Here is a 24,620-nt window from a genome sequence, read left to right as displayed (position 1 = left end):
CTATTTAAACCATTTGTTTCCAACAATTATGTTCAGATTACCTACAAAACCTCATGAGACATTACACAAAACTGGTCATCATTTAAAGCTATTATTTTGTTGACGAATTTAACAGACAACATGAACTTATTTGACTAGTAAACCCAGGCTGCATGCCTGCATCATATTCAAATACCAACAACTTTTGAGGACATGCCTTTTCAATCAAACCAATGACTTAAACTTTCATTAACCAAAGATTAACCTATACCATGTTAACTTGAAAGACATTTGGGTTAGAACTTTTAGAAAAACTTTTTGTAAGCGCTTACTTTAAGTGAATGGAATGGAGCTCTTTAGAAATTGTACCATCCGGAGGTAAAATATAAAAACTTTTGTAACATATATAGACACACACAGACAGACAGAACAAAGATCTTACTTAGGTGTTCTCATAGCAGACCGCAGTGAAAAAACTTGTTTTCCCAACTTTTTCCTCTTTCTTTCTTTCTTTCTTTCAGCCTTAGCAATCTGGCTTGGGATCCCCCTTTGTTAAGCAATTGCAATCACAGCATGACGCCAACTGGAGTCTGGAAGAAAGGCTGCCCATTTAGGAACTGATCGGGCTGTTTTAGAAGCTTGAATTCTCGCTTCTCTTTTAATTTTGTTTTGTTATAAAGTCCGAACAACTTCTAAGGACAGTGTCGTGGGTCAGAAAGTGTGCTGCTTGTGAGTGTTACTCCCTATAGAAAGGTCATAAACACTCTCTTATGTGCCTCGGTTTTTCCCTCTGGCCGCCTAATACTGCCGTGGGAGCTGGGAGCGAAGGGTGACCAGCCCTTACGTGCGCGTCCCCAGACGAGCCTGTAATTAATTACCATGAATAAGAGTGGAGTTCCCTATGGGACCGCTGCATGTCTCGAGGATTGATCCTCTGACACTCCCTCTGAGGTCCTTAGTCACCTAAGGATGCCTTTTGGTAAAGGCCAGGAGGAGCAAATGTCCCTTTTCTTCGGAGCTGAACACGTTCAGTCTCTCATTTCTCTACAAAGCAGTTTGTTCAGACTTTATAAACACAATTCTTTCCAATTTAAAGTCAAATTAAAAATGTCAGCCTTCCCCATTCACTCCCAAGTTCCTCTAGGCTCCTCTGGCCTAGGAACTTCCCTCTAGGCTCCTCTGGCCTAGGAACTTCCCTCTAGACTCCTCTGGCCTAGCAAATTCCTCCTAGGTTCCTCTTACCTAGGGTATGTACCGGTACCCCTTAACCTCTAGTCTTAAGACCTTACCCAGCTCATATAAACTCTTGGACCGTCAGCTTAAAATAAGGAGGTCCAGGTTTCAGGAGAACTCACCAGGGTCACCTGAAGAATGCAGTGATCCAGGGGGCTCAATGGGCCCTTATTGGTACCGAATGCCAGCTCAGTGTAGATTCCAGGTGGTCTCTGGTGGGCTTCTCTGAAACCCTGCTGTGACTACGCCAAGAACTGTCGACGAAAATAATCCATAACCAATCTATAAATGAAAATTTGGGTGAGTTTATTCTGAGCTGAAATCAGAGGACCATGCCGGGGGCCTTTCTTCCCGAAGGAAGAAAGGGCACCAAAGAAGTGAGGTATACAGAGTGGTCATATACCCCCATACAAGACGTTTCACATATGATTGTAATGTCCCTCCTACAATAGTCACAAGATTGCCCTGTCGGCACAGTGCTTGATGGACACAGCAGGTAGTGGGTCTGCTATCTCAGAGGGGTAGCAGGAGGCAAGTCTATTGTCTCGAGCTGGGTGGTCACAGGTGAGCACAGCAATCAGTTCCTAGCCTGAGGAAAGATGCTTAATCCTTAAGGGAATGCCAATGTTGGGAGGGGGAGGGAAGTTGCACCTTTATCTCAAGGGCCTTTGTTCTTGCCATAGGGAATATCTAAAGCAGATGTACAATGCATGCTCAACGGGCTGCGGTCAGGCCCTTTTGGAAAGACAAGGTCAGGCCAAATTAGTTTTATACCAAATGGCTTCCTCATATTCTCCAATATATGCTATTGCTTGCCATTTTTATTTGTCATCCCCCTTCTCTGCTCTGCCTTTGACGCCCTCCTTAGGTGACTGTGTAACCAAGTTCATGAAGGGAGTCAGCGGGGAGAGGAGGGCGGGGTGGGGAGGGGGCTGGAGGGGGAGTCCTATAGAGGAGATTCCTGGTAATACCAAAGAAAGCCCAGGAATGACCTATCCCTCTCTCTAAAATTCTTACTCTCTATTGGCAGTACGCCACTGTCAGAAGTCCTTTTAATGGCAACGAGATTTGGAAGGAATGTAAATACTCAACAATAGGGGAATGGCTTGTAAACTATAGTTGGAATAATATGTGGCCCTTTAAAGGAAGATTTTGAAGGCTTTGCAGCAACATAAAAAACCACAGATGGTGTCACATTAAGTAGAATGTAGACCACCCACCATCTGAGCCAAGAGAGGTGGTTCAGGGACATGAGATGGTGACAAAAACATGGATTTTCTAGCTGGATAGACCAGACGGGGCATTCAATTCCTATTTCCCCTACCCATGAGCTGTGTGATCATCTGCAAGTTACATAACTTCTCTGGGCTTTGATTTCTTCTTTTTTAAAATGTAGATAATAATACAAGCTGGATTGTCTTGAGTATTAGATAAGATAATGCATATAAAAGTGCCAGGCAGAAATCAAATTAGGAGCTCCATAAATATTAGCTTCTCTTCTCCTTCTCTAAGTTGTGTGTGTATATACTTTTTTCAGTTTCGTAAAAAGACTTGAGGAAAGTAATTAACAAGCTTAAAAGCTTTTTTATTTTCCCAACTGTTTCAGTTATCTATTGCTGTGTAACAAACTGAATTAAAACTTAGTGGCTTCCCACAACTAGAAGGACCTGCAACTAAGATATACAACTATGTACGGGGGGTTTGGGAAGATAAAGCAGAAAAAAAAAAAACAGTGGCTCAAAATGACAACTCTTTTATTATGTCTCACAGTTGTCACAAAGTCAAGAATCTGTGCAAGTCTCAGGCAATTCTTCTGCTCCATGTGCATTAACTCAGCAGTGTTTATCTGGTGGCGGGGCTGGTCCGGAGGGTCCAGATAGCTTCCTGCTTCACACGTCTAGGGCCTTGTGGAGATGACTGGAAGGCCGGGCTCAGCTGGAATTACAGACCACGAGGAGGTGAATCACCGGAAGAAAACTCCCGATGTGCAAATGCGTGCAGCGTGAAAGTCAGAGCAAGTACTGCAGATAACAAGGTGCTTTGGAGCATCAAATGAAAGAGAGCTTGCATCCGTCTGGGAGAGTCTGAAGGCCTTCATCTGGACTTTAAAGGGTATGAAAGAGTTCCCAGGCCAAGTTGGGATGGAAGGCATCTTAGAGGAAATAAAAAAGCAGTAGCAAAGGCACCAATGTGGGGAAATACGGGACCTGTTTGGAGATGAAGGAGTAAATAAATTTGGAATGAGGTATAGTCACTAGTGAGAAGTCTGAATAAGCTGTGCTATGAAGGAGTTTTGATGCCGGGGTGAGGCGAGATGGATTTAACTGACAGGCAGAGCAGAGGTCTCAGTTGGCCTGCTTGAAAACTCAGATCCCTCCAGGGGTCAGGCAGGGACGAGAAACGAGTCAAGAGGACTGGGTATAAAAGCGATCAACTTGGAGGCAGCCACGACTCAACTTTGTCACCGTTGCCCCTCAGGGGCCCAGAGCCACTGGGCAGAACCTTTGATTTTCCAAAAGAAGCAAAAAATCCAGATTCTTAGGTGAAACTTCTTACTTGTAAAATGTTAACAAACTTAAACACTGTGTGCAGGCTAGACAGAAATTGTCCGTGGGCCAGATGAGGGCTGTGGGTGGCTGGTTTCCCGTGTCTGCTCTCCTTAGGTATCTGTAGGGCTGAACCATGGGGCAGAAGAGCCCCTGGGGCAGAGGTGGTGGAAGGAGGAGCCGGGAAGGCCCAGCCGGGGGTTGTGGCTGCTTTGGCTCTTTCTATCCTAACAGAGAAATCTGAGGGAATTCGACTCTGAGGTGTTTCAACAGTGTTTTTTCGCTTTTGCCTTTTGGAATCTTCTCTGCCCCAGGACTGGTTTCCAAGGATCTCTGGATTGGGTTTAGCAGCTGGTTCTTGCTTTTCAGCCTTTCCAGCTGAAAAATCTTATACCACCATCTCCTTTCAATAGTTAGTTACTTCGTCCCAGGGGTGCGGCCTCTTATAAGCATTCTGCGTGTGTGTGTGTGTGTGTGTGTGTGTGTGTGTGTGTGTGAGAGAGAGAGAGAGAGAAGGGGGGGGCAGTTCTTCCTTCTGAAGGACTTTCTCAAGAATTGACAGTAAAGGGGCTGGCCCAGTGGTGTAGTGGTTAAGTTTGCACACTGCTTTGGTGGCCCAGGGTTCGCCTGTTCATATCCCAGGCACAGACCTACACACCACCGCTCATCAGGCCATGCTATGGAGGCATCCCACATACAGAACAGTGGAAGACCGGCACAGATGTTGGCTCAGGGACAATTTTCCTGGAGCAAAAAGAGGAGGATTGGCAACAGATGTTAGCTCAGGGGCCAATCTCCTTCACCAGAAAAACCCAAACAAACAAGAAAAGAATTAGCAGTAGATCTTCTGAACAGAGCTTTCTGAACCAGGCGGGAGATGACTCGGGGAACAGAACCCTTTGCCTGCTGCAGTCTCCGGGTTGGCCACTGACTGAACTCATAATCTTGGCTGACGACCTTGGATCCAGAGGTTCTTAGCAAACCGTGGTTGAGGAAAATGTTCTACTACTTTATGTCTGTGTGTTGGGATGACAGAAAACATAGTGGAAGAAATATTAGAATCAGCAGAGCTAGATTAGAATGCCTGGTTTGCTGGGGGACCTTTGTCACGTCACCTCACCTCTCTGTGTCTCAGTTCCCCATCCATAAAATATTGCCAGAAATATTCACCTCCCAGAGATATGGTGAGGATTCAGCAAGATCATGAGGACAGACGTGTCTGACACCTAGTTATGCTGGATCAAAGAGGAAAGAATGAAGGTGTCAGAACTAAGGAGATGTGGGATTAAATGTTGACTCCACTACTTACACCAGATAACAGGAGTTCAGTAATCACTATGTGCCAGACTCTGTGCATTATCTTTTAAAATCCTCGCGACAACTCAGCATGGATGGAAGCATGATTATTATTACCCTTACTTTACAAATGAGGAAACTGAGGCACAGAGAGGCTAAGTCACTTGTCCAAGGCCTCCTAGCTACGTGGTGAAGCCAGGCTATCTTATTCCAGAGCCTATATTTTCTAGTTTTGTAAGTTAGGATAAGCCCATAATCTTTCTTTTTCTTTCTCTCTCTCTCTTTTTTTTTTTTTGGTGAGCAAGATTGGCCCTGAGCTAACATCTGTCCCAGTATTCCTCTATTTTGTATGTGGGATGCCACCACAGCATGGCTTGATGCACTAGTGGTGTATAGGTCCACGCCTGGGATCTGAACCTGCAAACCCTGGGCCACCTAAGGAGAGCACACAAACTTCACTACGCCACCAGGCCGGCCTCCCATAATTTTTCTGATCCTCAGTTTCTATGGCTATAAAACTGGAAAATCTTTGTGAGGACTAGGAGTAGTGTATATAAAATGCCTATCCTGGCAAGTGCCTGGCATTTCATGGATATGAACTGTTCTTATTTAATGCCCAGTGTTATGGGTTGAATTGTGTCCCCTCGAGAGATGTTGAAGACCTAACTCCCTGGTCCCGTGAATGTGACCTTATTTGGAAATGGGGTCTTTGCAGATGACCAGGTTAAGATGAAGTCATTAGGGTGGGAAATTTGGACACAAAGACATGCACACAGGGAGAACAGCATGTGAACACGAAGGCGGAGACCGGGGTGATGCATGGACAAGCTGAGGAACGCCAGAGATTGCCAGCAAGCCACCAGAAGCTAAGAGAAGAGTGGGGGAATGGATCCCTCCCTCACAACCCACAGAAGGAATCAACACTGCCGACACTTTAGTTTTGGACTTCTAGCCTCCTGAACTGTGAGAGAACACATTTCTGTTATCAGAAGGCACCCAATTTGTGACACTGTTCTGACAGCCCAAGAAGCTAATAGCTCAGCACATGTGACTTGTGTTTTCAGCTGCTTTGGCGCTGTCTCTGGGTCTCCGGGTGTACGAGCAGCCTGCCCCGAGCGTGCTGGTGCTCTGCGTGTGTGCCGCCCTGCAGCCTGACTGGAGACAGTCAGTCCAACACAGCATGAGCAGGGGGAGCCAAGATCAGCTTTTTGGGGTCGCACCTATCTTTCGTGCTCCCTGGATTCAGTTCTCACTGCTCTTATGCTGCTCTGGGCAGCAAAAAGTGTCTTCAATAAACTCATTCAGAAGGCAGCCCTGGTGAACAAATTGTCAGTCCCAGGGGAGTGAATCTCTCCTGAAAGGTGAAATCTCAAATACCTCGGGGCCTGGTTGGAAAAGATTTTGGGTCAAGACTCCCAGACCCGCAAACCACGTGCCTGCCCTGCAGGCTATGCATTCCGTGCTTTGTTCTCTGCACACAGATATCCTTGTGGCCAGAGATCAGGAGATACTTTCTGGCAAAGAAGGCTGTATAAGCAGCCCAGGTAAGCACCTCAGGCCTTCAGGGAAATCAATCAGGACAGCCTCAGAGAGCATTTGGAAATGGAGAGGTGTGGGAGGACCTTGTGAGCCCAAGAGATTCCTTGTTGAGGCTTGGAAAACAATTAGAGTTGGAATGAGCTCATCCAGCAGCAACCAGGAGGCCTGCCTGGCACTGCTCTTCAGTAGCTCTAGAAGCAAAACTCCCTCAGGCTGATTTTCAGGAAAGGAAAACCCCAAGAGAAAGCTCATCACAGCTGTTTAACACAGGGTGGAAAGCACAACCCCTTAAGTCCCCTGTTTTGTTATCTATTAGGGTGTATAAATTATCTATTGTTGTTTAACAAATTACCCCAAATTTAGCATCTTAAAATAACAAATATTTATTGTCTCACAGAGTGTCTAGGGGTCAGGAATCTGGGATCAGCTTACCTGGGTGGTTCTGGATCAGGGTCTTCCTGAGGTTTCCATCAAGCTGTCTGCTGGGGCTGCCGTCATCCCAAGGCTTGACTGGGGCTGGAGGTGTTGCTCCCAAGGTGGCTCCCTCGTGCAGCTGTTGGTAAGAGGCCTCAGTTTCTTGCTCACTGTTGTCCAGTGGGCTGAGTTCCTCACCATATGGACGTAGGGTGACCTATCATCCCGGTTTGTCCAGGACTGAGGAGTTCTCAGGATGAGACAGCTCCCACCTCCCTTCAGTCTAAAACCAGGAAAGTCCCGGGCAACCCAGTGACAAGTTGATCAACTTATGTAGAGCTCTTTCAATGCGACTGCTCACAACATGACGTGTGATCTAAGAGAGTGACCAAGACAGGAGCTACAAGGTCTTCTGTAATCTAATTTTGGGAGTAACATACCATGCATCACTTCTGTGTTCTGTCAGTCACACAGCCAACCCTGGTAGAATGTGCAAAGGGACAAAGAGTGAATATCAGGAGGTGGGGATCCTTGGAGCCATCTTGGAGGCTGGCTACCACATTACCCCAAAACTCAGTGGTTTGAAACAACCACCATTTTAGTACCTTTCGTGAGTCTGTGGTTTAACAGGCCTCAGCTAGGTGGTTCTTCTGCCCCACATGATGTCCCTTGGATCTGCAGTCATCTGGGGCTCAAGTGGGCCAGAATCCCAAATGACGTGTTCACATGGCTGGCAGTTGGCTAGATGCTCAGCTGAGGCTGTTAACAGGAGAGTCTTGGTTCTCCTCTGTGTGGTTTGGGCTAGGCTCTGAGAGGGGCCACCCCAAGAACAAACATGTAAGAGGAATGAAACAGAAGCTGCCAGTCTTTCTAAGGCTGAGATCAGAAATCCTCGAACATCTTGTGCTGTATTCCATTGGCCAAAGCAGTCACAGGGGCAGCCCAGATTAAAGGAAAGGAGAAAGAAACTCTACTTCTTTTTTATTTCTTAATTATTTTATTGAGCTCACATTGGTTTATAACACTGTGTAAATTTCAAGTGTATGTTATTATATTTCAGCTTCTGTGTAGACTGCATCACATTCACCACCAATAGTCTAGTTTTTAATCTGTCACCATACGTCGTATGTGCCCCTTTACCCCTTTCGCCCTCCTCTCACCTACGTCCCCTCTGGGAACCACCAATCTGTTCTTATCTATGTGTTTATCTGTTTGTTTATTTTCCAAATATGATAAACTCTACTTTTGATGTTAGGAAGAGCATATGTTTATAGGGAGGGGAAGAAGTATTAGGGGCTACCGCATTCCCTAAAGATTGTGCTTTGGGATCGTACATGGGGGGACGTACAAAATACCCAGATGTGGAGAGGTATTCTGGGCACGCTCAAATTCTTGAATCTATAACCCTGGCTTTATTTTTTAAACTGTTTTTTAACTTTTAGAGTTTACACAAGTAACTATGTAAGGATATTCATTATTTTAAAAATTAGAAAATACAGGTAAGCATAAGGAAAAAACCCTCTAATTCCAATACCTAAACATAGTACTGTATAATTTTGGTACATAGCATCCTAGAATTTATTCTGTGCCAAAATAATTTTCTTTTACAAAAATGGAACTATTCTGTACCTACTATTTGAGAACCTGCCATTTTCACTTAAAACTACATTGTGAACATCTTAATATAGACCCGTATCAGTTCAAGGGCTGCGTAGTGTTTCATTGTATATCTACCAACCATGCCTCTTGATTGAAACAAGAGAAACCAACTCTGGGTAACTTAGCAAAAAAGGAATTTTTTGGAAGGGTATTGGGTAGCCCACAGAATTATGATATGTTAGTTTAGTGTTCCATTAGCTATTGGAGTAGAAAAATCCACAAAACTTAGTGGAATAAAACAACTACCATTTTAATATGCTCGTAAATCCTGCAGGTCAGGAATTCTAACAGGGCACAGCAGGAATGATGCCACAACTCTGGAATCTCAGCTGGGAAAACTCAAACTAGAGTGAGATGAAAGCCTGGGGTGGGGATGAGGTAATGGAATCATCTGGAGGCTTCTTCATTCACACGTTTGGAGTTGGGCTGGGATAACTCAAACCCTGAGCTGAGCTGGGACTCTTTTTTTTTTTCTGAGGAAGATTCACCCTGAGCTAACATCTGTTGCCAATCTTCCTCTTTTTGTATATTGGCCACCACCACAGCATGGCTATTGACAGACAAGTGGTGTAGATCCACGCCTGGGAACTGAACCCAGGCCACTGAAGCGGAGTACACGGAACTACAAATATCTTTGAATATTTGTAATTTTTTTTCCCTTTAAGATAAATTCCAAGGAGTCATGTAACAGTTTCTGATTTCTCCATCTAGCCCTGAGGGATCCCATTAAAGAGGGCAACCTCTTTCTTTTCTTTCTTCCTTTGTTTTTTTTTTTTGTGAGGAAGATTAGCCCTGAGCTAACATCTGTGCCAATCTTCCTCTATTTTGTATGTGGGATGCCGCCACAGCACAGCTTGATGAGCAGTGTATAGGCCTGCACCCAGGATCCAAACCCTCGAACCCCGGGCTGCTGAAGTGGAGCCCATGAACTTAACCACTATGCCACTGGGCTGGTCCCCTCTCCCTTGTTTTCAAGTGAGGGGTGGCAGTTGAGGAATTTGTATGAGCCTAGGAAGAAGAATGGAGAAATCCAGCACATACTATCAAGGATCTCGCAGGATTAGGTGTCAGTGTGTCCACGGTGATAAACCACTCCTGTTTATGGACCACTTTGTGAAGAGCTTTGCACATACTATCTCAACTTAGTCTTCACATCAATCTGATGAAGAAGGCGTTATCTTCAGTTTATTTAGAAGTTTACGTTCTAAGAAATTAAGTAATTTACCCAAGGCTTTAGAGCTAGGGTTTAATCCCACATCAGGAGGCTTTGAACCTCCTTCCTCTTGGATCACTTGCTCTTAGCCTACTCCTTCTCCTAGCCCAGCTGCCATATTGTGGGAAGCCCAAGCCACATGAAGAGGCCATGTGTAGACATTTCGGCCAAAAGGCCAAGCTGAACTCCCGGCTGACAGCCAGCATCAGCTCCTGGCCATGTGAGTGAGCCAGCTTGGTGTCTTCAGCCCACTTGAGCCCCTAGATGGCTGCAGTCCCAACGACATGGAGCAGAACTGCTGAATTGAGCTCAGTCAATCCAAAGAGTGGATGGTTGTGGTGTTACGTCACTAAGTTCTGGCAAGATTTGTTACATAGCAATGGGTAACCAAAACAGGTGGGGGGGGGGGCTACTCATTCTTGGATGAGTACCAGCGAGCCTGAAGAGGGGATTCCTGCTCTGGGGATGGAACAGGAGTAGGGGGCTTCTGACGATCCTTATGAGTTCAGTGTGCTAGGCTGATTCTGTATATGACAATTTTCCTTGTTCCCTGCCCTGGCTGGGGAAAACTTTATTAAATCACAAGGCTGGGAGGAGAAACCATGTGTGAATGAGTTAACAGAAAGCTGGGCAAGATTCCCAAAGTAAATAATGTTGATTCTCAGCACAAAGAAGGCATTGCTTAATGCTGTTAAAACTCACATAAACAGTCATTGCTTTATGACTGATCTGTTATATTTCCAAATTTCAAAATAGTAATCATAATAACCATCATTAAGAAAATAACAGCACTTGGAGATGCTTAAACACTGTGCACAGTTTCTGAGGGGCATAAGAGGGTCCTTATCCTTTGGAACTTCACAGTCCTGCGGGCAGGAGGTGGTGCCAAGTTGACCTTAGGGTAGCCCCAATTGGCACTTGGTTCCAAGGCAAAATCCAGCTCCACCCTCCCGCTCCGAGAGCAGAGGAGGAAGCGCTCAGCATTTCAGCAAGATGGCGGCTTTTCGGCCTCATCAACCTCAGGCATTTACTCTCCTATCCTTCACCTCTCAGTCCCTTCCGGTTCAGTGGTTCTAAATTTGGGGGCATCAAAATCATCTGGAAGTATGTAAAAAAGTGCAAATTCCAGGGTTCCTCCATAAAACATTCGCATTCTATAAGTCTGGGCCGGGATCCCAGAATTTTCATTTTAATAAGAACCAGATGATTCTTCCATAGATGGGCCCCATACCACATAGTGAAGAGCGCTGTAACCTCAGGCCTTCCTGAAAAGCATGGAATGAAGATGGGGAGAGTCCTCTCCAAGCCAAACCTCCAGAGACCAGGATGGGCCTTGGAAAGGGGTCAGGATGGGATCTCCAGATTCCAAGCTGGGAAGGAACTAACAAACCCAACTGGAGCAAGGGGGTTATCCAACTGTGCTTCTTAGAGCTCTGGGGGCTTCCTCAGAAGTGCTATCCTCTTTACCTCAGGAGTTTCTCTTTAATCTGTTTTATTATAGTAGGTTTCCAAGAAGGATTTCATTGTAAGGAAAGGTTTTATTACTAAATGTCCTCTCTGCTTAAAAAAATCTCCATGTTGGTGAGGATCAGGAGCAAACAGAACCCTCAAACCTTGCTGGTGGGAATGGGGAACAGTGCAGCCACTGTGGAAATAGTTTGGTGGCCCCTTAATAAATTAAACACAGAATTAACACGTCTTAGTCTACTCAGGGTGCTGTAACAAAACACCATAGACTGGGGTAGCTTCAACAAGAGACATTTATTTCTTACAGTTCTGGAGACTGGAAGGCCAAGACCCGTCTTTGGTTCCTGGTGAGGACCCTCTTCCTGGTTTGCAGGTGGCTGCCTCTCACTGTGTCCTCACATGGGGGTGGGGGTGGGGGGGGGAATCTCTTCTTCTTCTTATAAGGATACAAATCCCTCACCCTCCTGACCTCATCTAAACCTAACTACCTCCTATAGGCCCCACTTCCAAACGCCATCACATTGGGGGTTAGGCCTCCAACATACGCATTTGGGGAGGACACAAACATTTAGTCCCTAACATCATGTAACCCAGCAATTCTACTCCTGGATATATACTCCAAAGAATTGAAAACAGGTACTTAAACAAATGTTTGTACACAAATGTTCATAGAATGTTTGGCTGTTCACAACAGCCAAAGGTAGAAGCAACCCAAATGTCCATCAACTGATGAATGGATAAAAGCGATACATGTCTACAATGGAATATTATTTATCCATAGAAAGGAATGAAGTGCTGATGTATGCCAAAACATGAATGAACCGTGAAGACAGTATGCTAAGTGAAAGAAGCCAGTCACAAAAGGCTGTGTAATTGTGTGACTCCATTTATATGAAATATCCAGAATAGGCAAATCCATAGAAACAGAGAGCAGATTAATGATTGCCAGGGGCTAGGGGGAGGGGATAATGGGAAGTGACTGCTTAATGGGTACGGGGCTTCTTTTTGGGGTGATGAAAATGCCCTGGAACTAGATATTGGTAATGGTTTGACAACATTGTGACTGTGCTAAGTGTCGCTAATGACAAATTTTATGTTATGTGAATTTTACTACGATAAAAAAAATTCCCCAGTCTACAGACCTGGAACAGCCATCTCATTTTTACTGACAAGGAAGCTGAGGTCAGAAAGGGGAAATGACCTGGTGAGATCACCCAGCCTGTCAGAGGTAAAGCCAAGGCCACTCACCCGCAGCCCAACACAGCAGGCTGTCTCTCTTCCTCAACACCCATGTTCTCCCACCGCCAGGCCCTAACAAAAAAAGCTAAGATTCGGGGTGCGCGAAGGCCCAAGCTGCATGCCACTCCATAGTTTCTGCAGCCAGGCCCCCTGCTTTGCAGGCAGAGGTCCACCTTGCCCACCCACAGAGCTCTTGTCTAGACTTTCTTCTGCTGTCTCCAGTGCCTGTTCCCTTCAAATGCATTGATGAAAGACAAATCCATGTCTAGCTTCACATTTGAGTAAATCTTCCCAGGGCCTCAGCCACAGCTGCAGCCTTCCTACGGTGTTGATAAGGGCTGGGTGGATCGGATTCCTTACATTGCAGACATTGCTCAGTTTCCCAAACTCCAGCTGAGCAGGCAGTCTGCAGGAGCTGGTGTGGTCTGAGGGCTGGCTAGGATTAATCCCAGCCACATGCCTTTGTGTGCAGTTGGCTCTTCTCTCTGCCTGTTGGACCACATGCATCTGTCACATAGTAGGTGGTTGATCGAGATTCATTGGTGTCAGTGGTTCCTGTCTTGGGGTCATCCTGGTGATGCGGGGTCGGTGAGCCGAGGAGTCGGAAGAAAGATTTCTTAGACTCTTAAGATCTGGCAGTAGTGCTCTTTTATTTAGAGAATAGTGTAGCATGGGGACAGGACCCAGGGGCAGTCAGAGCTTCTGCTGCCCCAAGTTGAGGGTTAGAGCTAAATTTAAGGCATAGGTATATGATTCATCTCTTTACAAGACAAAGGAAAGAACATGAAAAAAAGTTAAAATGGTATCAGTGCAGGTGGGGTCTGGTCATTGGGTGATCCCATGACTTTTAGACAAGAATCAAATCCGATTAAGTAAAGGTTAGAAAGGTTAGACGCCACCACCCTAAACCAGTTACATGAGATTGCCAGACAGCAACCAACTTAAGTTCTTGCCTTCCCCATTAAGAGTTTCTAGGGACAAGGTCATCTCTCCTCTTCTTCCTGGTACAGAGAGGGAGGCACGTTTTACAGATAGAGATTTACCTTACAAATGTAAATGTGTCCCAACAAGGGCAAGTTCCATTCCCCAGAGCCTCCTTCCCTGTCCCAGCCCATCAAAAGCAATCAGCCCCAAAAAATCCCGATGCCAAAGAGACATATCCTGGGGTGGCCAATTTCAGGTCCCTACAAGGTCATCCCCCCTTCCTTGACAAACGCAAATGTCTCAAAAGGCAAGCAAAATTCCAGTCCTTGGAGCCTGCTTCTCATCTGCAGTTTTAAAAGTAACCAGCCTAAAAATCCTCATCATAAACTGTTTTAAAATTAAGCAGCCTAAAAATCCTCATCACCGGGACTGTCTTTATTCTAGTTAAGAGTTCAGGAAAAGGCCTCAGCTCCCTCAGTGCCTCTGAGAATAAAAGAGTCAGGGTAAGCCTATATGTGAAGTGGGCGTCATTTCATCTGGTCACCATCCAGAGATGGAATTATTCACCATTCTGGGAGGTGGCAACAGAAGAGTATAACTCATTTGCATTTGCATTGTATGTGAACTTTGGAGGTCAAGTCTTCTCGAACAATGTCTCCAGCCCTTTCCCCAGTGTCTCAGGAAACTGCTAAGGCTTTTGGTCTGTCCCAGACCTTTCCTTACATCTTTTAGTTACAGCCTCCTAACTTATCACAGATTTTTTAAAAAGTGCATTAACATACAAAAGGGCAATTGCAGGACCCAAGAAAGTCAGCTCTCTGGAAATTTACTGAACTCAGCAGCTGTGAGATCTGGCTGAGCAGGGAGCCCAGCTCTGTCCGCTTGCGCTCAGAATCTGCTTCAGGCTGGGAATGGGGAGGGCGGCTTCCCTCAGTCCTGACAAAGTGACCCCCTTCTCTGAGCCTTGGAAGATTATCTCACACCTCGAACTTGAAGTTGGAGATGGGCTTCACGGAGCAAGGGTGTGTGGGGACACTGAGGAAGACTGCAGAGCTGCAGTTTCTAAGTTGCTATTTGGGGTAAAGCTGGAAAGGAAAGAATTTCTACCACGCAGTGGTTTGGGATGAGTGTTTGGAACTCGAGGCTGAGCCAAACTTGGTGGTTGTGTATGGTTTTCCTGCTGTGTGGACTGATGCCTCATTTCCAGATGCAGCCTCTCTCAGCTGGGAAAGGTCTCCCAGGATGGAGAAATTTAGGAAATGCTGCAGACTCCATTCCTCACTGGGGATATCAAAGCACACAACTCTGCTCAATGCTCTGAGAAGTCCAGCAGAAGAGAAACCTGCTTTGGTGTGATTTTATCCAGTGTTTCCCATGCGTATTTGACGTCAGACTTGTTTTTTCTCCTTCATAACTCATACCCTGTGTAAGCTGGGTTTCCAAGGACACGCTTATGAAATGCTGCCCCGATGCCCAGCGGCGTTGCTTCTGGCCCCTACTGCCCTACAGTCAGCAGTGATGGGGACATTCAGGCAGGCCACACCCTATGGCATCCTGCTACAACCATCCAGGAAATACGATCATTTACTGTCTTTGTCAGGCTCCCTCCAACACTGAGATTTTGTGATTCTGTCCACACCAACCAGGAAACCAGTGACATTTACCAGGCACCGAGGGCTAGGAACTATTCACATGTCATCTGTGTAATCTTCCCTCAGCTCTACGATCCCCATTTTACCAGCGGGGAAAGCGAGACCCAGAGAGGTTACATAAGGTGGGCACTCAGTTAAGTCCGTGGCGGAGCTAAGATTTAGGCTGAGGCTGGTGGGACTCCACACTGGTATTCTCTCCTCAAACGTTGATGGCGGGAATGGAAAATGGTGCAGCCACTGTGGAAAATAGTTTGGCAATTCCTCGATAAGTTAAACAGAATTACCTTATTTCTTTTCTATTTTTTTAAAAGATTTTATTTTTCCTTTTTCTCCCAAAGCCCCCCGGTACATAGTTGTGTATTTTTAGTTGTGGGTCCTTCTAGTTGTGGCATGTGGGATGCTGCTTCAGCATGGCCTGATGAGTGGTGCCATGTCCATGCCCAGGATTGGAACTGGCGAAGCCCTGGGCTGCCGAAGCGGAGCACACAAACTTAACCACTCAGCCACGGAGCCGGCCCCTGAATTACCTTATTTCTTAGTCTGCTCGGGCTGCTATGGCAAAATACCGTAGACTGGGGGTTTCAACCACAGACGTTTATTTCTCACAGTTCTGGAGGCTCGGAGTCCAGGATCAGGGATGGTTCTTGGTGAGGGCCCTCTTCCTGGCTTGCGGGTGGCTGCCTCTTGCTGTGTCTTCCTCTGTGCCATGCCACCTCACTAACAAGTTGCATTTTTGTGGCACGCTTTCCAGAGTGTCTGATTCCCAAGAGGAACTGTTCTAGACATTGGAAAATTCAGTCTTCTTAGGGGAATTTTTTCTCCTTCGGGGATTCTATTTCTCTTGGATTTGAAATACAGCTCTGATATTTACTGGTTATGTGACCTTGGGCCTCTGGGCCTCAGTTTCCTCATCTGTAAAATAGGATAATCATCTCATTTTCTTCCTTCTGACCTTTTCTTCTTCTTTGTCTTCTTCCTTCCTTCTTTTCCTCTTTCCTTTTCTCTTGATTTCTTTCTCCTTCATTTTATTTTTCCATTTTTTCATAAATGCCAACCTCCTTTATTAATCTTTCCCTGAAAGATCCTTGAAACCCCACCACGCATCCTCCCCAAAGTGGGTTGAGAGGCACTGACGGTTTTTCGGTGACAGAGACCAGTAGAGAAGGCGGCTGCTGATTAATTCCATGTCAGCTGGGGCGTTCTGTGCTCTGCATCTAGAATAGGGCAGTTTCCAAGGTGACGGAGACTAGCGTGTGAGGATAAGGTGAGAGCCTGGAGTTACGAGCTGCCAAACCCGTAAACCGCGCAGGCTTCCTCTGAGCCACTCATCGCGTGCTACCCGCCAAGCAATTTAACAACCAACTCGTGGCAAAGTGTTCCAACGATATTTAATGATCAGTGCATCTATAAATAGGATCACAAGAACAATTTGAATAGATGTTAATATATGGGTTCAGTCCTGCAGTGACTAAACCTTGAGTTGTTTTGGCCTCAGAGAGTCATCAAAAATCTGCTGCAAGGAACAATTCTGCGGTTGTCTGTGGCAGATGTTCTGTTCCTGTTCAACATGTCCTTGTGTGTATAATTCACTAACATGATAATAATGTGCTGCTTGGCACTTTGCAATTTACAAAGTGCCTTCACACACGTTCTCATTTGATCTTTGCAAGACAGGCATTATTGCCCATGTTCAGGGGAGACGAGTAACTTGCCCCAGGACATCCAGACTGTGGGGCAAGTGGGGCTGGGAGGGTGGGGATGCTGGTGGTGGTAGCAGAGTTATGCAAGATAAGGACTGTGTGGCTCCCAAATTGATCTTCCTTTCTTATTCCACCCAAATCCTATTTCTTGGTTTAAAAGACTTGGAACAATCAATTCCTCTCTTGTCCTCAAAGGGACCAGCACATTGGGGGCCAGCACCCTGATCTCTCCTTCGATTACTTCGCATTAAAAGTAGGTTTGCTGGATTGAGCAAATAAAAATGCAGGACACCCACTTAAATTTAAACTTCAGATAAACAACGAACAATTTTTTAGTGTATGTCCCATGGTGTATTTTTATCTGGTGACTCTAATAAAAATTACTTTTTATTAAAACTTTTTTCCTTTAAAAAATAAGAATTACTTACAGAAAATTTTGAAAAGCCAGATAAATGAAAGGAAGAAATAAAAATTACTCTTAATTTTACCATCAAGAAATATTAATATTTTAATATGAACTATAACTGTTGGTATACCTACTGTGAACTTTTTTCCCATGCGTATATTTATATGCATAAATTCCTTTTTAAAAAGTAAAAAATGAGATTTACTGCACACACTATTTCAGATTTGCTTTTTTCAGTCAATGATCTGTCATGAACATCTTCCCCTGCCTTTATGTATTCTATAATATTCAAAGGACTGCAAGGTCATTGGGTGGATAGCATACTGCATTTAGCTAATCCCCTATAGGCAAACCTGTCCGTTGTTTCCAACATTTTATTATTACAGACCTTGCCGTGAACAATCTTCGAGAAGTCTCCCAGCACATCCCTGGGATAAACTTCTAGCAGTAGAATTTCTAGGTCAAAGGCTGCAAAAACTTTTAAGGTTTTTGTTACATATTGTTAAATTGTTCTCTAGAAAAGTTGTGCCAATTTACCTTCTCAAAAACAGTATCTGAAAGTGCCATTTTCTTGCATAGTGTCAACACTGGGAATTATCATTAGAAACAAAAAAGAAAAATAATCACTTTGATTCTGAGCCTGTCCTGACTCCATAATCACATTAAGCGCTCTGTCTCTAAGCCACACGTAATGATCTTATTTCTTTCTACTGAGCCTTCAGTTCTAAAAGAGGGAGTAAATTAGATTAGGGAGAGAAATGACTAGCATCGTCCCATCACATGCCCGTGTCAGACATCAGTAATCAATCCGGCTATTTTTTCTACTGAGCTTGGAAAAGCCTTCAGAATCTTATCCATTGCAGTCTTGCAGGTGGCCATTGCTAATCTAAAGAAATTACTCATCAGGGGAAATTTCCCTTTATAAATGGAGAAAGAATGATAGAATTAGAATGACATCGATCATCAAGGGCTGTTTACTTCAGGTGTTGGAAGAATGCAACAACATATTGAAATATTCTTGCCAAAAATTTGAACCTGAATTTGATCAAGCTTCTAGATCCAGCTACCAACTTATCGAAAATAGAAAGGACAGAGAAATGTTAAACTACACTACGGACATGTAATCAGCAAAATCCGGACTGTGGGAAAATACAGATCAAATGAACTCTTTTCTTTAAAAAAAAAAAGAATGGAGGGGAAACCTTTAGGTTAAAAGATACCTAAAAAACACGTCAATGAATCACAATGTATGGACCTTATTTGGATCTTTACTAAAAAAAATGATTGGAAAAAATCCACTTAAAATGTTTATGAGACGATTAGAAATTTGAACACTGATTAGATATTTGCTTACATTAAGAAATAATTATTAATTTTTTGTATGTGATAATAGTATCATAGCTATGTTTTTAAAAAGTCCTCATCTTTTAGAGCAGTGGTCTGTTTTGAGATTTTGTCCCCCGGGGGGACTTCTGGCAATGTCTGGAGACATTTTTGGTTTTCACAACTTGGGGAGAAGGGGTGTTACTGGCCTCTAGTGGGTGGAGGCCAGGGATGCCACTAAACATGCTACAACGTACAGGACAGCTCCTTAGGACAACGAATTGTCTGGCTCACGATGTTAGTAGTGCTGAAGTTGAGAGACCATGTTTTAAAGACACATACGGAAATATCTATGGATGAAATGACACTATGACTATGGGTGGGATTTTCTATAAAATATGTTGTGGAAGAAATGGATGGAGGTCTGGATGCGCAGACTGGTTGTTGATTGTTGGTTGGGGCTGGGTAAACGGTATGGGGCTCCATTATATTCCACCTCCTTTTAGATAAGTTTGAAATTCCCTCTAAGGAAAACTTTTTTAAAACCTTCCCATGAGGTGAATTGCCATCTCGGGAGGACCCTCTTTAACATTCTCTGGTGATCCTGAACTCTTTCTAACCTCATTTATAGGGAAATTGTGACACAGTTTGTTTTTGGTGTCCTCCTGTCTCTTCCTTCCCTACCACCAGAGTTGAGGCGTGTAGGTTTCCCCAACCTACTTCCTTGTCTGCAAAACAGAGACACAAAGGAAACCTGCCTACTTCCTGGAGCTGCTGGGAGACTCCAGCTTCCTTCTTACCTAACATGACCAAAATTGAGATATTTTTCTCCCCTTAATAGTGTAGTCTTTGGTCTTGACTTGAACTAAAATCTTTTAATTTCAGCGCAGTTTTAGCCTCATGGAACCAGTTGGGAAGTAATCCCTCCTCTTCAATTTTCCAAAAGAATTTGTATAGAATTGGCATTATTTCTTACGTGTTTGGTAGAATTTACCTGTAAAGCCATCTGGACCTGGAGTTTTCTTTGCGGAAAGGTTTTAAACCATAAATTCCATTTCTTTAGGAGACGTTCTTCAGGGAGCTTTGGTAGTTTGTGTCTTTCAAGGAATTCTTCTACCTCATCTAAGTTGTCAAATTTACAAGCTTAAAGTTGTTCATAAATTTTCCTTATCGTCAACCTTCGTAGAACCTATAGTGATGTACCCGCTCTCATTTTGGTCATTTATGTCTGAATTAAAGTCTTTCAGAAGACAAAAATTCAACAGGAAGATAGGATTCCTTTGTTCACATGAGAAAAATCTACTTAAGTTTGAAGTCTTTATGTTTACACGTTTTTATAGAATTATTTCTTATGCTGAATTAATGCAGCAGGAGGCTTATGGGAAGGGGCACGGGGAGAGTCAGAGGAACATGTGATTTGTAACCAGTCTCTGTCATTATGAAAGGAGGAGGCAGAGGTGGTGGGTGGCCTTGGGCTTTTTCGCATTCTGAGTTAGCTTCAAACAATCAGGTGGTTTGGGTCAGGATCATTGACTCCTACATTCTGGATCCTTTCCAAACCATTCAGTTAACCATCCTATTATTTTAGTAGCATGTGATCCTAAATGATGTCACCATGCCTGTTTACTCCCAGACCTTGGAGATTCTCATGACACCGACCAGCTCAGATAGGTTTATTTTTCCAGGAAGTGTCTGGGGGAAGTTTGAAATAGTTGAAAACCGTGGGTTTTGGAGTGAGACAGATCTAAATTCAAAGTTTGGTTTTGCCATTCACTAGTTGTGGACCCAGGGCAAGCTCTGAAAATTCTCTGAACCCCACTTTCCTCCGGTACAAAATGGGGATAATGAGACCTACTTCATAGTGTTCTCGGGGTGTTTACATGAGATAATACAGGTGTCTAGCACGTATTATCAACCTTGAGTAGATCTCAGAGTGTAGTCTCTGGACCGACGGCATCAGCATCACCTGGAAACTTGTTAGAAATGTAAATTCTTGAGCTCTGCTCCAGACCTGCTGAATCAGAAACTCGGGGTGGGCCCAGCCATCTATGTTTTAATAAGCCCCCAGGGATCTCTGATGACCGACCAAGTTTGAGAACCATTGGACTAGCACATTCTTTGGCACATGGTGGAAGCTCAAGAAATGCTAGTTTTCTCCCCTTATTTATACTTTCTTGGCAACTATTCTTCCAGCCTATTCTTGGCTCTCATACTAATTAAACTCTTCAAGAGTCCAGACAGTCTTTCTCTGTCTGTCTCATCGTCTCTTTTTCTTCCTCTTTCCAAAGTTCCTGGTAAGTGTTAGCATTCGGTAGGAACTCAGAGAAAGTTAACTCTATTTCCATGTGCTCAATAAGGACAGAACAGCCCTTGGCTTTCTAGCGCTTTACTTGTTTATTTGACTTATACAGCACCTTGGCTCAATGGTGTGTCTGGAAGATGGAGTGTTCAGCGTGCACCTGGAGTGAATACCAACCTAGCCCTGAGATGTTGCTGGTGCAATGTCCTCCTCCTAGTGTCTGCAAGGCGCCATTCAACCCCAATAAACATAAAAGCCTGAGTGATGTCATAAACCATTTGGTCCTGATTAAAGAAGAGATATAATAAAACCTCATCAATTCACAGCAAGTGGAGCAAGTGAGAGAGGAGAGGGAAGGCCAATAAACAAATAAAAACCTAAGTTGTGTAGAAAATTCTTCTGTTTAAAAAAATGCAATTTTATTTGCATAGCACTTTATGGTTTAAGAAGTACCTAACGCTGGGACCGGTTAAAAGCTACCTTGCAGTACTGTTGTGAGAAATGGATGAGATAATCCCAGTAACATTCTAAACATGGTGACCTTAACATTTATTGAACACTCAATAAGTAGTATTACTAAATTATTACTAGTGGTAATAGTAGGTGATAGGTCAACGTTTATTGAATAAGTGGCTAATTGAATGAGAGAGCAGTTGAATAAATTAATGAACTATCAACTTATCGATCACAGATTTTTTTCCCCTTAGTACAAAAGCAAGCTTCGGGGAAAATTATTCATTAAGTAGCTGGTGATTCCGACAACAGTTATCAAGGCTTGAACAAGCACAACTGAAACTTAAAAAAAGCTTCATTCATACTAGTCAAACACTAGAAACTACCCATATGTCCGTCAAAAGGTGAATGGATAAAGAAACTATGGTTCATGCATATGATGGAATACTCGTAAGCAATAAAAAGAAGTGAACTATTGATACACTCAACAACCTGTATGAATCTCAAAAACATTATACCAAGCAAAAGAAGCCAGACCCAAGAGGGTACATTCTGTCTGATTTCATTTCTATAACATTCTAGAAAAGGCAAACCTAATCTACAGTCAGGAAGCACACCAGTGGCTGCCTGAGGCTGGGAATGCACCTGGGGATTGACTGCAGAGGGACCTGTAGCCACCTCTCAGGGTGATGGAAAAGTTCTGTCTCTTGATTGTTGTGGTTATAAGAGTGCATATGTTTCTCAAAACTCATTGGACTGTACGTTTAAAATGGATGGATTTTATTGTCTCTAAATTATACCTCAATAAAGCTGATTAAAAAAAAATAAAGAAAATAGTAACAGTCTCTCGTACCAAGGCCTAGAAAGCACTTGTGGTGCCAGTATGGATTCTGATCCCAGAGTGAGATGGGAGGAAGGCTCCAGGACTGTGCTGTTTCTTCCACTCTGGCCGGCATGGCCATGCCCCGTCCACACAGGTTCCATGGGCCAGGCTGATCACCTGCAGAGACTAATGCCCTGGTGTGGGACAGTGTGGCCTCAAATGAAGTCATTGCCTCAAGCAGAGCAGATATTCCCAGCTTGTTCCTCAGGCCCTCTCTTGCTTTGCTCTTACACTAAATGTTACCCTCTTATTTCAGCACTGACCTGGCATGTGTCCAAAACGCATTCAAACACGATAGTCCAGGCCCTACAGGAACAGTTCAGAAGGCCCCAAAGAGTCTTGACAAGTTGTGTCACCTTGAAAGGCTATCTTACGCATCATTTTCCAAACTCTACGATTACAGACATTCTGTGGGGCCTCCAACCCCACTGTAGTGTGGGCTTGGTCACCACAAAAGAATCTGGACCAAGTCTAGGATGCGAGGACAGGCACCATGGAGGGGCTGCTGCTCTCTACCCAGGTACCACGCATCTATCTATCCATCCAGATTCTTCTCAAATAATGTTTCACAATCTAAATACAAAATCAAAACGTGCTCGTTGAGCTTATTTGAAGCATAGAAAAAAACCACACAAAAATCACTACTGATCAGTGATAACCACCGATTAACATTTTGGTCTATATTTTTTCAGGGATACGCGCACACATACTTATTTATTTAAAATAATTAATAGGAGGGGCTGGCCTCGTGGCCAAGTGGTTAAGTTTGCGTGCTCCACTTCGGCAGCCCAGGGTTTTGCCGGTTCGGATCCTGGCCAGGGACCTGGCCACCACTCATCAGGCCATGCTGAGGTGGCATTCCACATGCCACAACTAGAAGGACCCACAACTAAAATATACAACCATGTACTGGGGGGCTTTGGGGAGAAGAAGGAGAAATTAAAAAAAAAAAATAGGATCTTACCATAAAAATTGTTTTGTTATCTGCTTTTGCCACACTTAATTTATTGGGAACACGTTCTCATGTCGTTAAATAGTCTCAGTCAACCTTCTGTTCATCAGTTATTGCTGCATAACAAACAACCTCAAAGTCTCAGTACACAGCAAGCGTTAGTTCTCACGTAGGCGTCTGTCAGTCAGTTTGAGTGACTCTGGTCCATATGTCTCCATCCTACTGCTGGGATCAGCAGACTAGTTCCATTATGTTCCCACAATGATGAGAGAAACACAAGGGGACACACACATCTGGCACACTTCAAACCTCCACTGATTTCACACCTGCTAATATCCCATTGGCCAGAGCAGATCACATGGATGAGCCCAAAGTGAGGGGAGAAAGAAGCAGACTGCGCCATTTGTGGAGGAATTGCAGAGTTACACAGCAAACAGCATGGATACAAGGAGAGAGGTAAAACTGGGGCCAATACTGCAATCTACCACAAATCTCAGTTTCCAAAGCCAGATACCATGGATGTTCACAAATCTATTCATATACCACTCATGGAATGGTACGGGCCAGCTACTGTTCTAAGTGAATTACAAATATTTAATTCTCAAGACAGGCCTATGAGGTAAGTGCTATTATTAACCCCATTTTACAGATGAGGAAACTGAGGCACAGAGTGGTTAAACAGCTTGTCCACAGTCATCCAGCCAGTGGGTGAGACAGCAAGGAAGTCTGCTTCCAGTCTATGCACGTAAGCACCATGCTGGGCCGCCTTTCCTGTGATTTGTCTATCGACCCCCTGCCCCTACTATGCCGTGCACAGGAAGTGAGCACCCAGCACAGCACCTGGCCCTGGGAGCCCTCAGTACATAGTTGTTGAATGAGTTTAGTCATTCTCCTGTCATTAGATATTTTAGTTGGTTCCAATGTGTTTGGCTATTATATACTATTATGGGTTGAACTGTGTCGCCCTAAAATTCATGTGTTGAAGCCCAAACCCCTAGTGTCTCGGACTGTGACTGTCTTCGGAGATGGGACCTTTACGGAGATGGTTAAGTTAAAATGAGGCTGTTAGTGGGCCCTGATCCAATCCGGCTGGTGTTTTAAAAAGAGGAAATTTGGACACAAAGAGACACCAGGGATGTTCGCACACAGAGGAAAGACTGCGTAAGGACACAGCAAGAAGAGAATCTGTAAGCCAAGGAAAGAGGGTCCTAGAAGAAACCAAATCTGCCAACAGTTTGATCTTGAACTTCTAGCCTCCAAAACTGTGAAAAGGTAAATTTCTGTCGTCTAAGCCACCCAGTCTGTGGCAGTTTGTTATGTCAACTGGAGCAAACTAATGCATATGCCATGTTGTTACCAGCATCCTGGGTTTGTCTAAATTTGCCGAATTCTGTGCATATATCCGTGAATACTTGAGAGATCTTTTTAAAGTCTCATTCAGGC

At 44.2% G+C, this 24,620-nt stretch overlaps 1 long non-coding RNA gene across 2 annotated transcripts in view; it reads right to left on the bottom strand.

Moving 5' to 3' along the window:
* Positions 1-2,983: 2,983 nt before the first annotated feature.
* The window catches only part of LOC139041351 (uncharacterized), a 40,766-nt gene continuing 19,129 nt past the window's right edge, over positions 2,984-24,620 (bottom strand). The window contains exons 1-3 of one of the 2 annotated variants that reach the window (XR_011496338.1): positions 7,448-7,486; positions 7,026-7,146; positions 2,984-3,147 (exon numbers count right to left, since the gene is read on the bottom strand). This is a non-coding gene — a long non-coding RNA (uncharacterized lncRNA). Of the gene's footprint in view, positions 3,148-7,025; positions 7,147-7,447; positions 7,487-24,620 lie in introns of those variants that run through there. The other variant, XR_011496337.1, reaches the window with a different exon arrangement.

The sequence above is a fragment of the Equus asinus genome, chromosome 21 (genome assembly GCF_041296235.1).
Source record: "Equus asinus isolate D_3611 breed Donkey chromosome 21, EquAss-T2T_v2, whole genome shotgun sequence".
Classification (NCBI taxonomy): domain Eukaryota; kingdom Metazoa; phylum Chordata; class Mammalia; order Perissodactyla; family Equidae; genus Equus; species Equus asinus.
Note: the sequence above shows the minus strand (reverse complement) of the source record. Positions and strands in the feature narration are given on the sequence as shown.